A 13,723-nucleotide genomic window follows, 5' to 3' on the forward strand; every position below is an offset into this window, starting at 1 on the left:
GTCTGTCACGACCATGCCAGAGCACGCTCGGCCTGCAACTTCCCTCAGCCACACCCCTTTCGTTACCGTAATGTCTGTCACCTGCTTCCTCTTGTTACCTTGTGTATTTAAGCCCTGTCCGTCTGTTTCTCCTTGTCAGTGTCTACTGTTGTGTTCTGTTCCTGTCCACGCCCAGTGTTCCTGTCATCTACTACAACCCCCCACCCCCGGTCTTGTCTGGAGGCTCACGGTCAGATTTTTATCCCTGTCCAAGTGGACCTTCGGCGGTCGGTCGGTCTGTCTGTCTGTTTGCTGGCCGTGAGTCTCTATCCCGTCTGTGTCGTTGGTTCTCCACCTATCTCCCTTCCAACTCCTTTTCCCTTCAATAAACCCTGGTTCAAGCTGCATTTGTTTTCTCCAGCGTGGAACTCATCTCCCTGACTCTAAAGTAAGTTTGAATCTTTTATTACACTGTCGATCTTTTTTTTCACAGTTGGAGTGCCTGGGAGAGCGGAGGCTTCGTGGCCGTTTGTCTGCCGTCGATCATCGGACACAAAGTATGGCTGCGGATCGAGAGGTTTGTGTGGCTTCGTGCACCAACTGCACCCTTCTCTTAGAGAGGTTGTCCCTGCTAGAGGGACGTGTCCGCCAGTTAGAGCAGAATTGCGCGATAACTGTAGATGTGGCGGATACAGACGCGGGCTGTAGTCAGCCTGCTAGCCCAGTTAGCATTAGCCCCAAGCGGCTTGCTAATCGCGATGAGCCAGGTAAGACGCATAGCCGTCCAAAGTCATCTCGGTCTACTGGCCCTCGCACTTTGGTCATAGGTGACTCCATTACCCGAAATATTACGCTTACAAATCCAGCCACGGTAATGTGTATTCCTGGGGGCAGAGCACCCGACATAGAAGCTAATCTTAGGGAGCTGACTCGCAATAGGTCTAGTCAACAGCGTAGTTCCATCAACACTAGCTACTCGGACATAGTGATACACGTCGGCTCCAATGATGTTAGGATGAGGCAGTCGGAGATCACAAAGAGAAACATAGCGAGGACTTGTGATCTCGCTAGAAAGATGAGTCGGCATCGAGTATTTGTCTCTGGCCCCCTGCCTGGGAGAGGCACTGATGAGAGGCTTAGTAGATTAGTCTCCCTTAATCGATGGATGGCTGGGTTCTGTAAGAAGCAGGGACTGTATTTCATAGATAACTGGCCTTCCTTCTGGGGCCGCCCCGACCTGCTGAGGAAGGACGGCCTTCACCCTAACCGTGAAGGCGCCTTCACTCTTTCTAGGAATATAGATTACTGTTTGAGCCACACATGACAGGTCACTTTAGAGCAGGCCGGGTCACAGGTGATTAGACCACCTGTCAGGATGGGTTTGGAGTCTGTTAAGATAAAGTTAACTAGCGCTAGGCTAGACTCCCAGCATGCACATAGCTCCTTGTGTAGACTAGAGCGTGATAGTTTGAATAGTGCGACAGTACACATAAACGCACTTTCTACTGGGGTAGTAGACAAATCCAATCACTCCACCCCGACCGGTTTTGCTGAGGAAACGGTGCCGGTTTCAGATAATTCTACACGTGTAACAAATATTTACTATCAGATTCCCACGGTCGTATCAGCCCACCGCGCTAACAAACATTTGAGAGGTGATGTCAGGCTTAGAGAACACAATCTTACTCGCATTTCGTATAAATATCCTTCGATAAATACGCACCCGGATCGACCAATTACACTTAAACTTGGTTTTATGAATATTAGATCGCTTCATACGAAAGCCATTCTCGTTAATGATCTCATCACAGAACATAATCTAAACGCTTTTGGTCTCTGCGAGACCTGGTTAAAACCTAATGAACTGATGCCGCTTAATGAGGCCTCGCCTCCAAATTTTGTGAGCTCGCATGTGGCGCGTCCTCGAAAAAAGGGTGGGGGTGTCGCCCTCATCTCGAATTCCGAGCTTAGTTTTAGGCCTCGTTCGATCAACGTATTTAAAACATTTGAGGTTCTCATTGTCCGATCCACCGCTTTACCGTCATTTTATCTTGTTGTTATTTACCGTCCACCCGGGGCTTACTCTGGCTTCCTGGATGAATTTTCAGAATTTGTGGCTGATCTCGTAACCAATGCGGATAATATAATTATCATGGGCGATTTCAACATCCACATGAATTTACCGTCAGAGCCACTTACTTCGGCGTTTCAGACTTTAACTGATACCTTTGGTTTTACGCAAGCTGTACAGGCAGCAACGCATAAGAATGGAAATACCATAGATCTGGTATTATCCCGAGGACTTGCAACCTCAAATATAGCAGTACTGCCATACACTACTGTTTTGTCTGATCATTACTTAATAAAGTTTGAAATTATAGTTCCTTGTCAAAGACAAGAGAGCAATCAGCATTATAGGAGCCGTCATTTCAACTCTATGACTGCAACTGCGCTATCTGAAATACTGTCGCCGGCAACCACTAATTTTCTCACATACGCCGACTCTATTGATAATCTTACGAATGAATTCAATGCGACATTGTTAAATGCCATTGACTCTGTGGCGCCGTTACGTCTGAAAACTCGCCGTAGAGTGCCTACTCCATGGTTCACAGATGAAACGCGTACGCTTAAGCAATTATGTAGAAAGCATGAGCGCAGATGGCGTCTAACCAAACTTGAGGTTTTCCATCAGGCATGGCAGGATAGCCTCCTGAAATATAAAGATGCGCTTATCTTAGCAAAAACTCGATATTTTTCGCAAGTTATTAATCTCAATAAAAACAATCCGAAACACCTATTTGATACAGTGGCAAAGCTGACTCTGCGCCAGCCGACCTCCGATAGTTCCTTCCACTCAGCTGACGAGTTCATGAAATTTTTTGCTCAAAAGATTGAATCCATTAGGGATGAGATCAAGAATAGCATTCCAATCGCTCGGTCGAGCACGCCGTTTACCAACGCTGATGATCATGCAACAACCCTCTCAACTTTTAAAAGCGTGTCTCTTGAAAGGCTTACACAAATTGTTAGTGCGGCTAAACAAACAACATGTTTACTCGACCCTCTTCCAGCCAAACTACTTAAAGAATTATTTCAAATTTTAGGACCGTCCGTCTTAAATATAATCAATCTGTCTGTCTCCTCTGGGATAGTGCCAACAGCCTTTAAAACCGCTATCATTAAACCGTTACTTAAGCGACCAAATCTTGACCCGGACTGTCTCAGTAATTATAGGCCAGTTTCAAACCTCCCATTCATAGCAAAACTTCTTGAAAAAGTAGTAGCGCAGCAGCTTATTGATTACATGGTCGCCAATAATCGATACGACACTTTTCAGTCTGGTTTTAGAGCTAATCATTCCACTGAGACAGCACTTGCGAAAGTGACTAATGATCTCCTCGTAGCTATGGATTCAAACATTTCGTCTGTACTGTTACTACTCGATCTTAGTGCTGCCTTCGACACTGTAGACTTCGATATTTTATTAGGGCGTCTTAAAAGTTGTGTTGGTATTTCAGGGTCAGCACTAGGCTGGTTCCATTCCTATCTATCAAACAGGACGCACCGAGTGGTCCATGGCAATGCGTCCTCGGAGCTCTATAATGTTACATGTGGTGTCCCACAGGGATCGGTTCTCGGACCAATTCTTTTTAATATTTATATGATTCCGCTTGGGGACATAATACGTAAATATAATATTAGTTTTCAATGCTATGCGGATGACACCCAATTATATATGCCGTTATCGATGACAGATCCGCGGGATTGTTGTAATCTTGAGAAGTGCCTTGCGGAGATCAAGCAATGGATGTCTCTCAACTTCCTTCGTCTTAACCCAGATAAAACTGAGATGTTGATAATTGGTCCAGCTCGTTATCAACACTTATTCAAGGAAACCGCTATAACTATAGATAACCGTACTATCACTCAAAGCGATACTGTAACTAATCTCGGGGTAATATTTGACCAAACTCTCTCCTTTCAAAAGCACATTAAGAATATAACCAGAATTGCGTTTTTTCACCTTCGTAATATTGCAAAGATTCGTCCGATCCTTTCGACCGGTGATGCGGAAACTATTATACATGCGTTCGTCACGTCGCGCCTGGACTACTGTAATGTACTATTTTCGGGTCTTCCTAAGTCCCGCATCAAAAGTCTACAGTTAGTACAAAATGCCGCTGCAAGGCTGCTCTCTCGGACAAGAAAATTTGATCACATTACCCCAATACTAGCCAACTTACATTGGCTTCCGGTCCATTTAAGATGTGACTTCAAGGTTCTTCTATTAACCTATAAATCGCTGCATGGCTTAGCGCCTTCATATCTCGTCGACCTAGTTGTTCCTTATGTTCCGTCTCGTAACCTTCGTTCGCAAAACGCTACCCTTTTAGCGACACCGAGGGCTAAGAAAATGTCTGCAGGCTCTAGAGCATTTTCTATTCGGGCTCCAGAGCTTTGGAATGCCCTACCAATGGATATTAGGACTGCTACCTCAGTAGAAACATTTAAGACACGTTTAAAGACACATTTCTATGACATGGCCTTTAACTAACCTGTAGTGGCCGATTCGGCTGGAGTTTGTTTTCTCTCCCTCTCCACCCCCTCCCTCCCCCCTCCCCGGCCGGGGAGGTGGTTAGGTGGTACCCATGCTGACAGCGGCTATCTGGATTCTCGTGGCCAATTCAGGATAGGGGAACTGCAGCTCAACCTCCTCGAAGAGCACTGCCAGGACAATTGAGGGCTCCTTTCGGCAGCCCTCTGCTGTGACATGGACATCCACTTTTTATTTAATTGATTTTCATGTTGTATCATTTGTGCCCTCTCTGCATCCATTTCAACCTGGTGATCCTGAAAGGGGGATCCTTCCATCTGTGGTCCCTTCTCAAGGTTTCTCATTTTCCCCCTGCTAGGGGTTTTTAAGTTTTTCCTTGCCCTTTTGGGAGCTTAAGATCAGGGGATGCTTTGAGAATAATTGTCAATTTCTGTCTATGTGAAGCCCTTTGAGACTGCTTGTGATTTAGGGCTATACAAATAAACTTGACTTGACTTGACTAGCCCAGTTAGCATTAGCCCCAAGGGGCTTGCTAATCGCGATGAGCCAGGTAAGACGCATAGCCATCCAAAGTCATCTCGGTCTACTGGCCCTCGCACTTTGGTCATAGGTGACTCCATTACCCGAAATATTACGCTTAAAAATCCAGGCACGGTAATGTATATTCCTGGGGGCAGAGCACCCGACATAGAAGCTAATCTTAGGGAGCTGACTCGCAATAGGTCTAGTCAACAGCGTAGTTCCAACAACACTAGCTACTCGGACATAGTGATACACGTCGGCTCCAATGATGTTAGGATGAGGCAATCGAAGATCACAAAGAGAAACATAGCGAGGACTTGTGATCTCGCCAGAAAGATGAGTCAGCATCGAGTATTTGTCTCTGGCCCCCTGCCTGGGAGAAGCACTGAGAGGTTTAGTAGATTAGTCTCCCTTAATCGATGGATGGCTGGGTTCTGTAAGAAGCAGGGACTGTATTTTATAGATAACTGGCCTTCCTTCTGGGGCCGCCCCGACCTGCTGAGGAAGGACGGCCTTCACCCTAACCGTGCAGGCGCCTTCACTCTTTCTAGGAATATAGATTACTAGGGGTGTAAATCGCGGGTTTTGTCACGATACGATATAATATCGATATAAAGAACTACAATTTTTAATAAAAAATATAGAACAATATCCTGATTTATAACAATTCATACGCAAAATCAACAAGGTACTGCAAACTCTTTATTTAGGAAATGACAAGAGTATTGTAGTATACAAATCGCTTACTTTAACACTGAACTTTGATGTCGTATTTTTTCTTTAAATGTGCGGCGAGATTTGTGCTCCCTGAATATTTGATCACCGCATGGCAGGATTTACAAACTGCACGTGTCTTGTCCGTTGAGCCATCTTTTCTTTGGAATCCAAAGTGCTTCCAAACGAATGACTTGAAGCCTAAAGGGGAGCAAATTTCCTCGTCTTTTTGGACACTAGCCATAGCACCAGCCCAGGAGCCGCGTACTAGTTGTCGACTCCCCTTTCACGTGCCTGCTCTGCTCACAACACAACAACGCCGCGCACTGCTCCCTGCTCCCGGAAGAGGAAGCAAGCAACAATGAACTGGATTTCAAAATAAAGTCGCGTCTAATGTTTACCTTTAGCATCGATGCCAATAAATCGTAGAGCATTATATCGATTAATCGATGTATCGTTACACCCCTATAGATTACTGTTTGAGCCACACATGACAGGTCACTTTAGAGCAGGCCGGGTCACAGGTGATTAGACCACCTGTCAGGATGGGTTTGGAGTCTGTTAAGATAAAGTTAACTAGCGCTAGGCTAGACTCCCAGCATGCACATAGCTCCTTGTGTAGACTAGAGCGTGATAGTTTGAATAGTACTACAGTACACATAAACACACTTTCTACTGGAGTAGTAGACAAATCCAATCACTCCACCCCGACCGGTTTTGCTGATGAAACGGTGCCTGTTTCAGATAATTCTACACGTGTAACAAATATTTACTATCAGATTCCCACGGTCGTATCGTCCCACCGCGCTAACAAACATTCGAGAGGTGATGTCAGGCCTAGAGAACACAATCTTACTCGCATCTCGTATAAATATCCTTCGATAGATACGCACCCGGATCGACCAATTACACTTAAACTTGGTTTTATGAATATTAGATCGTTTCATACGAAAGCAGTTCTCATTAATGATCTCATCACAGAACATAATCTAAACATTAAAATCTAATGAACTGCTGCCGTTTAATGAGGCCTCTCCTCCAAATTTTGTGAGCTCTCATGTGGCGCGTCCTTGCAAAAAGGGTGGGGGTGTCGCCCTCATCTCGAATTCCGAGCTTAGATTTAGGCCTCGTTCGATCAACGTATGGAACATTTGAGGTTCTCACTGTCCGATCCACCGCTTTACCGTCATTTTATCTTGCTGTTATTTACTGTCCACCCGGGGCTTACTCTGGCTTCCTGGATGCATTTTCAGAATTCGTGGCTGATCTAGTAACCAATGCGGATAATGGGCGATTTCAACATCCACATGAATTTATCGTCAGAGCCACTTACTTCGGCGTTTCAGACTTTAACTGATACGTTTGGTTTTACGCAAGCCATACAGGCAGCAACGCATAAGAATGGAAATACCATAGATCTGGTATTATCCCGAGGACTTGCAACCTCAAATATAGCAGTACTGCCATACACTACTGTTCTGTCTGATCATTACTTAATAAAGTTTGAAATTCTAGTTCCTTGTCAAAGACAAGAGAGCAATCAGCATTATAGGAGCTGTCATTTTAACTCCATGACTGCAACTGCGCTATCTGAGATACTGTCGCCGGCAACCGCTATACTTCCCGCATACACCGGGATTATCTATTGATAATCTTACAAATGAATTCAATGCGACATTGTTAAATGCCATTGACTCTGTGGCGGCGTTACGTCTGAAAACTTGTTGAGAGTGCCTACTCTGTGGTTCACAGATGAAACGTGTACGCTTAAGCAGTTATGTAGAAAGCATGAGCGCAGATGGCGTCTAACCAAACTTTTCCTTCAGGCATGGCAGGATAGCCTCCTGAAATATAAAGATGCGCTTATCTTAGCAAAATTTAATAAAATCTCAATGAAAACAATCCGAAACACCTATTTGATACAGTGGCAAAGCTGACTCTGCGCCAGCCGACCCCCGATAGTTCCTTCCACTCAGCTGACGAGTTCATGAAATTTTCTGCTCAAAAGATTGAATCCATTAGGGACGAGATCAAGAATACCATTCCAATCGCTCGGTCGAGCCCGCCGTTTACCAACGCTGATAATCATGCAACAACCCTCAACTTTTAAAAGCGTGTCTCTTGAAAGGCTTACACAATTGGTTAGTGCGTTAGGAATTTTAGGACCGTCCGTCTTAAATATAATCAATCTGTCTGTCTCCTCTGGGATAGTGCCAACAGCCTTTAAAACCGCTATCATTAAACCGTTACTTAAGCGACCAAATCTTGACCCGGACTGTCTCAGTAATTACAGGCCAGTTTCAAACCTCCCATTCATAGCAAAACTTCTTGAAAAAGTAGTAGCGCAGCAGCTTATTGATTACATGGTCGCCAATAATCGATATGACACTTTTCAGTCTGGTTTTAGAGCTAATCATTCCACTGAGACAGCACTTGCTAAAGTGACTCACGATCTCCTCATAGCTATGGATTCAAACACTTCGTCTGTACTGTTGCTACTCGGTCTTAGTGCTGCCTTCGACACTGTAGGCTTCGATATTTTATTAGGGCGTCTTAAAAGTTGTGTTGGTATTTCAGGGTCAGCACTAGGCTGGTTCCATTCCTATCTATCGAACAGGACGCACCGATGCGATGCGTCCTTGGAGCTCTATAATGTTACGTGTGGTGTCCCACACGGATCAGATCTCGGACCAATTCTTTTTAATATTTATATGATTCCGCTTGGGGACATAATACGTAAATATATTAGTTTTCAATGCTATTCGGATGACACCCAATTATATATGCCGTTATCGATGACAGATCTGCGGGATTGTTGTAATCTTGAGGCGTGCCTTGCGGAGAACAAGCAATGAGTGTCTCTCAACTTCCTTCGTCTTAACCCAGATAAAACTGAGATGTTGATAATTGGTCCAACTCGTTATCAACACTTATTCAAGGAAACCGCTATAACTATAGATAACCGTACTATCACTCAAAGCGATACTGTAACTAATCTCGGGGTAATATTTGACCAAACTCTCTCCTTTCAAAAGCACATTAAGAATATAACCAGAAATGCGTTTTTTCACCTTCGTAATATTGCAAAGATTCGTCCGATCCTCTCGACCAGTGATGCGGAAACTATTATACATGCGTTCGTCACGTCGCGCCTGGACTCCCGTAATGTACTATTTTCGGGTCTTCCTAAGTCCCGCATCAAAAGTCTACAGTTGGTACAAAATGCTGCTGCAAGGCTGCTCTCTCGGCAAGAAAATTTGATCACATTACCCCAATACTAGCCAACTTACATTGGCTCCCGGTCCATTTAAGATGTGACTTCAAGGTTCTTCTATTAACCTATAAATCACTGCATGGCTTAGCGCCTTCATATCTCGTCGACCTAGTTGTTCCTTATGTTCCGTCTCGTAACCTTTGTTCGCAAAACGCTACCCTTTTAGCGACACCGAGGGCCAAGAAAATGTCTGCAGGCTCTAGACTCTAGAGGGGTGGGCAAACTACGGCCCGCGAGCCACATCCGGCCCGCGAGCCACATCCGGCCCGCGGGCCACATCCGGCCTGCGGGCCACATCCGGCCCGCGGGACCGTTTAATCCGGCCCGCCAACCCCGAATAAATTGTATTACCGTTTTTTTCCGTGTATAATGAGCCCCCATGTATAATACGCACCCTAAAAATGGCATGTTGATGCTGGAAAAAAGCCTGTACCCATGTATAATACGCACCCAGATTTTGACTCCTACTTAAGTCCGTGAACGTAAAATTATTTCAGAAAAAAGATCATCTTTGGGAACAACCGGATGTTCTGCCGGTCAGTATCACTGCGCATGCGCTAGCATACTCAATAGCAAAGAAATGTTTCGGATTTGTGTAGGGTACATTGTGACAGCAAACGAGCAGGTGATCTAGCAAGCGTCTGATACGAGAGCATTGTGTTCCTATGGAGTGTGTTTGAAGTGAACAGCAGAGAAGAAAGCACATCTGTAATGGCGGCCTCCGTATGATATCCGGATTTAAAATAAAAAAAAATAAAAAAAGATATTTTTTTTTTTTTTTCTTTTTTGTACAAATGTATAATGTGCACCCCAGATTTTAGGACAATAAATTAGCTAAATTTTGCGCATTATACATGAAAAAATACGGTAAACGTTTTTTTTTTTGGTCATTTTGCCTGCAATGACTGCGTTTCCCCAGTAGATGGGGAAGCGCACGCCTGCGCATTTACTACCGGAAGCCGTGTCAGAAAGCTTGGTGCACACTCACAAGTGTGTGTACGTACGGACATTGCGCACTGTATCAGTCCCGAATTTAGAGCGTGGGCTGTGACTACATCATTCTTGTAATTCGCGCGCTGAGCTTTCTGATACAGTTTTACGCTAAAGCCACCCACAAACCTTCCCCTGGAATCCTTCTATTAAAATGAGTTGCCCAAGGAAAAGCAAGGTGGACACAGTGCCGAGTGTTTAAAAAAAGAGTGGCCAATTTGGCTCGACGTACGCGAGGTGACGTTCAGCCACATGAGCGTCAACATCAACCCGTCACAGATCGAGGTAAACGGACCAACACCTCGGATCTCTCCTAAGAATTGCCACAACAAATTTTACTCCAGACTATGACGCACTAGCAAAAAGGGAGACCAACAACACTGTGCCCACTGAAAATGAAGGAGAGGCTCTCAAGTTTGTTGTAAAAAAAAATGCATTTTGAATATGATTTGTACACAAAGCAGGGATTGAAACTAGCGACTATTCTCATTTTCAAACGAATATTAAACTCTTTGAACACTGCAACTTGCTGATTACAAACCAAGCACACTGGTTTTGCACTCACTTCTGTGAATAATTCTCAGTCCATTTTTCCTGGAAAACCCTGCACTCCATGTCCACTTTTCTTTTTTTTGACAGTGCCATTTTGGGAAGGGTGTGTTGACCGATAACTTGTTTAGTAGTAGTGGTGAATGGTGAAGCAAGCTTGCCGGTTTATTTCTAGTTGGACACATCACGTTGCGAATGTTTATTTCCTGGTACTAACTCGTGTCAGTGCCGCATGCTGGATGTGAGCTCTTTTACACATTTACTGCCCTCTAGCGGCCGGATGGAGCATTTGAGTTGTATTTATTTTAAAGAATCATAACTTTTGATAGAAATGAGCTAGTGACTCGCTTCTTTTTTTGACATAGTACTCAGAAATGTATGACGGGCCGGATTAAATCATCCAACGGCCGTATGTTTGACATGCCTGCCCTATGCAATAGATGGCATAGTTTACACGGGGAGACAACCAGGAGAAGATGTTCAGAAGAATCTGGGTGAAACCATTGTCCAGCAGTTGTGTAGTCAATTTAGACACTCAGGTCGAAACAAAATAATGGACAACTTCTTCACCAGTGTGCCTGTTGCGCAGCATCTCTTGGATAAGGATCTCAGCATTGTGGGTACTCTACGCCAGAACAAGCCAGATATCCCTCCTCTGATGAAGCCTTTCAAGTCCAGGGAGGTTCACAGCACAGAGTTTGGATTCAATGGCAACCCTACCATGGAAGAAAGGAAAAGCTGTTGTGCTCCTGAGCACAATGTACCACGACAAAGTAGTGGATGAAACTAGCGCGAAGAAAAAAACAGAAGTGACCACATTGTACAATAAGATGAAAGGAGGTGTTGGAACCACTAACCAGATGGTTGGCACAGACACCTGTAAGTGCCAAACACAGAGGTGGCCACCTGAATGCCTACACATTTTTCACATCTCAACACTCAGATTTCAAGAGTGGCATCACCAATGCACGACGGCTCTTCCTCAAAGAGCTGTCAAAGGAGCTTGTCACAACACACGAGGAGTCGGCTGGAACCCTGCCCCCAGCTACAAACCCCAATTATTGAAACAATGGAACGGTGTGGGATGACAAAACCCACAACCCAGCCACAGGAAAGTAGCAACCAAAGAGGAATATGTTAGGGTTTGCAGAATATCTTCATCGTATGATTATGTTGGAATATAACCTGTAATAATTTAACTAGTTTGTCCTGTCTAGACAAAATTAGTTTACCAAAGTGCTAAGATCATTTCAACTTATTGACTAGCTGCAGAGGAAGCAATCAAAGTTGCTTTGTTTACAGAACGTCGTAAAAGGTCCCCTGCTATGCTTTGATCAGCAGGGACCGGCTGCTTCACCCCAACCTGTGTATTCCCAAACCCCCACTTTCAACCCCACGTTGTTTCTCTCAATAAATAAGCGCCTGACGAGGCCTGAGTCAGACTTCATTCGACTATCGCTGAGAGCACAGCGACGAGTGAACTCTCCGCCTGCAGGTGTCTAAAACGACTAACTTGTCTCCAGTGTGGTCCTTGCAAAATAAGTTAGAGTGAACGCCACCCTAACATTTTTGGTGCCGAAACCCGGGACCCTCATACCCGCCATCTGGCTGACGGAGGAGGACGTGCTGCATTGTCGACAAGCCAGCGTCCTTTATGGGGACCTGGAGAAGAAAGTCCTGGGAAGAGAATTTCTTCGCTGGGCCAGCATCTTAGGTCTGCCTTCGTCTGTCAGAGGTGGTTTGACGGGGTCCCACATTACAGCGGACCAAGGGAGACAAGTAAGTCATAGAAAAAAGCGCAGATACGGCTTTGGTTTGTCCGAGCTATGAGATACGGCTTTGGTGTTTCCAAGCTATGAGATACGGCTTTGGTGTTTCCAAGCTATGAGATACGGCTTTGGTGTTTCCAAGCTATGAGATACGGCTTTGGTGTTTCCAAGCTATGAAACAGCTGGGGTTTCAAGTCCCAGTGGAAGGAACGGGCTAAGAAAAAGAACAGAGCTTCTTTTTCTTAAGTGAAGAAGGGCGTGGATTCTTTTTTTTGTCCGTTGTTCCAAGCTGTTTGCATGAATGTTGTGTGGTTGAGAGTGTGCGACTGGTAGGATAAATTGACTGCAGAGAGAATTTGGTGGAAGGTCAATTTAAACCTGCATTAGAGACCAACAAGGCGGCAGGCCGCCATTCAATTCAAACTCCAGCTCAAATTTGGACTGTTGGAACTGTGGGAAACGGGGCCACTTGGCGAGAGCGTGTCGTCGTGCAAAACAATACCAATCAAAGGGTGGAGGAAGAGGCAGAGGAAAAGCCAAATTTTCAACATGTCAAGCTCCCCCCCCCCTTTTTTGACCGCTCATGCTAATACAGAGACATTGTATGCTACATTTAATAGAAATTATTGATTGGTTGTGTTGTAAGATTATACGATCTTCTATATGCAAGCTGAATCTGAGAGACTGAGTTCTTTAAATTTGAAAACAAAGAAAAAGCTTAATTTAATTAATTTGCCAGCCGTTTTTATTGTATTGAGTTTTTTTTGGGATTAGTGGATTGTTCTATCAGGAACCTTGAATTGAAAATGGTATGTGAATGTTGTGTGGAGTGCTTGGATGAATTGGGACCAATGTGATGGAAAGACTCCTTTTTGGAGACTGTGTGAGAGATGCAAATGAGCATTGATGACTGAATGCCCGACTGAAGGGAAAATACAGGTTGAATGGTTGAAGTTGTTGGAGACTGCTATGGGCAAGTAGTTGAGCGACTTTGAAGGGAGAACTATTTTGAGTAAGTTAGATGCTAGGAAGGGAAATAAAAAACCCGAGCAAATACAAACGAAAGAAAAATAAAGGTTGCTTTTGACAGGAGTTGCAAAGAACAGACGAAGAACAGTCCTTGACCCGGCATTTGCGTTTGGCGGTCGTTGATGTGGTTCCCAGACCTGTGTCTTGTGGTTTGTCATTTGTAACGTTTGGCTGTTGTGATCCTCCCAAACTGACATAAGTGATTTGTGCTTTTGTTGTATGTTGTAATTGGTTAGTGGGAGGACTGCTGGAGCTTGCTCCTTCGGTGTCTCACCTGTGCCTTCCTGCCTTCCATTGTCTCCACTTAGACTGGACTGTGGAGGGGGGAGTGTGGTATTG

At 44.7% G+C, this 13,723-nt stretch overlaps 1 long non-coding RNA gene across 1 annotated transcript; it reads left to right on the plus strand.

Annotated features, from left to right (window-relative positions):
• The first annotated feature begins 391 nt into the window (after nucleotides 1-391).
• On the plus strand, nucleotides 392-5,036 carry LOC133154291 (uncharacterized). The gene is made up of 2 exons (XR_009714452.1): nucleotides 392-556; nucleotides 4,623-5,036. It is a non-coding gene; the product is annotated as an uncharacterized LOC133154291 (long non-coding RNA).
• The last annotated feature ends 8,687 nt before the right edge of the window (nucleotides 5,037-13,723 follow it).

The sequence above is a fragment of the Syngnathus typhle genome, linkage group LG1 (genome assembly GCF_033458585.1).
Source record: "Syngnathus typhle isolate RoL2023-S1 ecotype Sweden linkage group LG1, RoL_Styp_1.0, whole genome shotgun sequence".
NCBI lineage: Eukaryota > Metazoa > Chordata > Actinopteri > Syngnathiformes > Syngnathidae > Syngnathus > Syngnathus typhle.